Raw genomic sequence first — 4825 nt, forward strand, 5'->3', positions numbered from 1 at the left:
GTGTGGTTCGGTTTATTCTCTTTAAAAAATCACAAGAAATGGTTTCCTCTCTTCTTCCAGTAGAAGGATGTCGTTGAGACAGGATGGCGGCACCCTGGTCTGTGTGATGTCAGGTAGAAAACAAACAGGAAGGGACACAACGTGCATTTACTAAAAGATATTGGAAAAACGATGCAACTGTTGGGTTTTGCCATTAGCTGCTACAAGGTAAAGAACAGGTAGATGGAAGTAAACATTTATTCATCGTCATCGTCTTCATCATCATCATCGTCGTCATCATCATCTTCATTATCCTCATCATCGTCGTCATCGTCATCATCATCGTCATCATCATCTTCGTCCTCATCGTCATCATCAGTGTCGAGGAGCACCTGAAGTCTCACACTGCCAGGTTTACCAAGCACAAGCTGATGGAGCCTGTCGCCAACATGGAGGACAGGATTTGTCCGAAGCAGCCGAGAGGCTACTGGAGCTCTTCTTTAAGAAAGGTCCGATGTGTGTGTGCGTCCTTTGTACAGAAACAGACCACCGGGGCATTACACTGTCCCCGTGGAGAGAGAATGGATAGAGATAAAGGTGAGAATGTTTAAGTTTGAGCAACATCTCTTACAGGCTTTATCTTATTTGTTTTTACGCACTTCGTCACCTTGCTTGTGCAGGCTCAGCTGAAGAGGATGGAAATAGAAGTTAAGCAGATGATCCAGGACAGAGAGAAGAAGGTGGAAGAGGTCAAACACTGCATGGAGCTCAACAAAGTGAGTCCTGATGGGGTTGTGCAGAAAACAGTTAGTGTGTTTGCATACACGTTAAAGCACCAATCACTGTAAACGTGCATTTCCTCACCCTTTTCATCACGCCATCATCACTTTATAATTCCAGTCGAGTGCCCAGAGAGAGATTGAAGAGAGTGCACGGGTCTTCTCTGAGTTCATTTGCTCCATCCAGAGGACCCAGGCCGAGCTGAAGAGGAGAAACACGGAATTGGGGAATGTGGCTCGCGCCGACCACATTCACTTCCTGAAGGTGAACCACAGAGCTTTTCCCTTCATCTCAGGGTGTGTTCAGACAGAGATGGGGCGTTTTGCTGTCTGGGTTCTAGCAATGTTTGTATTGTTTGTTTCCGTAGAGCTTTCCAGCCCTTTGCGTTCCCCCACCTAACCCCCAGTGTCCCCACCAACGTGTGCGTTGGCATCATCAGTAGAGCCGTGTTCAAACTGCAATCGACGTAAGGCGAAATGGGCGACAAGCTGGCGGATAGCGGTAGGATTTCCCAAAAAGGTCACACGTGTCACCTTTGATGCAATGCTGAACATACAATTCAAGGATGAATTTTTCTCTTTGACTTTATAGAAATCAAAAAGATTACAAAACATGCAGGTAACTATTATGTACATTTCTCTCTCTGCCTCACATTTGTATAGACATTTGATACTTTTTGTTGTGCCATTTTTAGTTGATTTGACCTTAGACCCTGACACAGGCAACCTGTGGCTGTAGCTTTTTAAGGACTGGCGTCAAGTGAGGCATCTGGGGGCGTGGCAGGACCTGCCGGACCACCCCAATCGCTATGACACAGTCGTCATCGTCCTAGGCCGCGACTGTTTCACCTCGAGGCGACATTACTGGGAGGTCCAGGTGGGGGAAAAGGACGACTGGTATCTGAGTGTGGCGAGGAGCTCTGTCAACAGAAATGGGAGAATCTTTGTCAGCACCACCCAGGGCTACTGGGCGCTGGCCATGAAAAAAGGCCAAGGCTACCGGGTGTCGACTTCGCCTCCATTGCTGCTGCCCATCGACCCCAAGCCCAGACGAGTGGGTGTATTCCTGGACTATGAGGAGGGGCAGTTGTCGTTTTATGACGTAAGGGCTCGGACCCACATCTACACGTTCAAAGACGCATTGGCAGAGAAGATTGTTCCGTTCTTCTACTTGTGCTGCTGCGATAGAGCGTCTGACACGATGGTGATCTGCCCCGTGAACGAGAAAAGCCCAAACAAGCAAAGCTAAGGGATAAACCAAACTGGAAAAGCCCTCAGAATGAAAATCACTCTTTTTCCTTTTTCCTTGTATTATGCTGTTTTCTGTGTATTTATAGGACTTCGGACTTGTCTGTTTTGAGACTTTATTGACTTAGTGCCTCCTATAATTTATTCAATAACAGCTACCATATCAGTTCATTGCACATCACACTATGTGAAACAGGAGAAGGAAACCCTTTGTTTATGGTGTCAAGTGTGATACCCGATTGTGCAACAAATGCTTGGTGAATCTTAAGCTTGATGCTAAATTTCTGACACTGATAGAACGTTGATGCAGGATGTCTGTGGCCAGTCACAACCTGAAACTCATCACAATACTTTTATGATTGTTTTGTAGCATTCATTCTGAAGGGGCCTTAACACTTCATTCACTGCATTGATTTCAGTAACAAAACTTATCTATGGCACGTTGTAGCGCACCCTGGAGTGCAGTACTTCAAGCACACAGTGTTGATTGTGTTGTGATTAGTTTTGATTGAGTTTATACCTTTCAAGTGCCATTAACATGAATTTCTGATGTTCCGTTTGCAGAATGCTCCTTCTGATACAGTGACTCCAAACACAAGTGCAGTTACACAGCCGTCAACTGTAAACCATTCTGTCTTTTATCCTGAACGCGATGTTCTTCTCATACGTGTCCATATACCCTTTCCTCATCAAAATAAAAGGACTTATTTGCTGCAGAGTCAGCGTTATTCTTTATCTTTGTAAGAAAAATAGGCCTGCTTTATCATGTTTATGGGCGTACAAGCACCCAGTAAGTGCTGCAGGGTTTCATAATCAAGTAGTGTGTCACACTGTTTGCTTCCCAGAAGGCATACAGTAGGTGTGACAGATCCATTATACTCACAAACCACACCCCTCTCCCGTCCCACAAACACAATTATAGAAATCAAAAACAAAAACGTGATGCATTACACAGAATGACAGATGTCGTGGCAAAGTTTCTGTTCATGACAGTTCAGCACCAACAACATCTACCGAATCATAACATTTTTTTTAAATAGTTTTTTAGTTAATTGATTAGTATTTGGATTTCACTATCAATTAATTAATTTTTTGTTTATGTTCCAAGCTTGATGAGGGCTCCAGATTGGACTGATTCATACTTAGTAGAGGGGCATATTCACTCTCGTGGGTGTTTCATGTACGTATGTGTGGCCCTGAGTTCCCAGGTTTATATTGTCACGAATCACCTGTGTAGTATCCGAGCTGTACTTTCCATAGCACTTCACTCCAAAGCGCTTGACGTTGACCTGTTCGCACACAGATGGCAGGGACATACTATGTCAAGGAGCCAACCTGCACATCAGGGGTTCAGTGCCTTGCTCAGGAACACCTTGACAGGCTCTCTAGGAGGAGTACAGAATCGAACCTCTGCAACAGATGTCAGCACATGCAAAGTGCTACATCTGCCTAGATGACTTCACTAGGCCCGTCTGCCTCCTGTGCGGACACTGCTTCAGATGAGATTATAATTGAAAAAGAGTAAAGTTTAGCAAATGATCGAGGAGAGTCCAGCTTAGCATGTGCAGCTCTTCAAAAAATCAAATACAAAACATGATGGTGCGTTGCTTGATTTATGCTTTTATCTGACAAAATAAAAATATAAAAACATGTTTGAATTTGAGATATTTTGCTTTGACGTGAATGTCGTCACCCAACATACAAATCAAAGTGATTGGTATTTTTCCAGCAGCTGAACAGGCTCAAAGGAAATGCTTGCGTGTTTGATATAGGTGTGAAGCACTCACAACCAGTTGATTTGCATACACATTTGGTGGCAAATGTCCAATGAGGAAGAGCAGAATGAGGCATGTGGGGAAGTGACTTGCAGGGTGTGACGCTGCCACAGAAACTTACACAGAAATAGAAAGCGAGACAAAGTTTGTGTAAGGAGTGTCTCAAATGCAGGAATGGTTTTTGTTACAAATATTATTCCATTGCATAGCCACTGAAAAGTGTTTCTGATTGTCCATTCAGTAGGCTTGGTCAGCAGCTTAAACACTGTTCTGTATCAGTGAGCTGGGCAGGTTCAAGCGTGGCCTAAACCTTTTTATGATTTTAGTATTAGAAGTATTTTAAACCACTGAGCTAATGAGATGAGGATTGGTCAAATGTTATGGCAAACGGTGTGTCATCATTTATTCCTGAGTAATAAGTTGTTGAAACTAAAACTTTGATTTCCCTTTGACTCTTGAGCACAGCATTCTAAGAGGCAGAGATCAAATCCCTGTTTAATTTATTAGTGGATTTAACTTAAGTTAAATGTGACTGTTTGAATCATCATGTTGTGTTTTACTAGGGAAGTGCAAGGAGAAGGACTCAAGTGCAGAGCGACACAGGTTATAGAAAAACTGATTAAATATGACAGAACATGCCAAGAAATAGCAAACACAAGGACACTAGAAATGCAGGCTAAGGGTGGGGGTGTATAGGAGGGTCAGGGAATGTGGGGAAAACAGAAACCTACTCTAAATGAGGGGCAAGGCACAAAACAGAAAACACTAAACAGGAAACAAGAAGAATAAAGCAAGAACGAGGCAAACAATACAAGCCAGGGAACAGAACATGACCGTACACAAAACACAAGGGCTAAAGCAGACTTGCACAATGACGAGTAGCACAGTGAAATTATTGAGCAAATATGTGCCACAATGGATTAATATTCCATAAATAATCCAGGGAAACAAGTTATTCCATCCATCTTGCAGAAGGAGAAAGAGAGAGAGAAAGAAAAAGATAAAAGTGCAAAAAGTGCAGTCCTATTATTGAGAGCCCTGTGA

This window comes from Genypterus blacodes, unplaced genomic scaffold (assembly GCF_046128005.1).
Source record: "Genypterus blacodes isolate CSIRO-AG114 ecotype Tasmania unplaced genomic scaffold, CSIRO-AGI_Gbla_v1 ptg000122l_1, whole genome shotgun sequence".
Classification (NCBI taxonomy): Eukaryota; Metazoa; Chordata; class Actinopteri; order Ophidiiformes; family Ophidiidae; genus Genypterus; species Genypterus blacodes.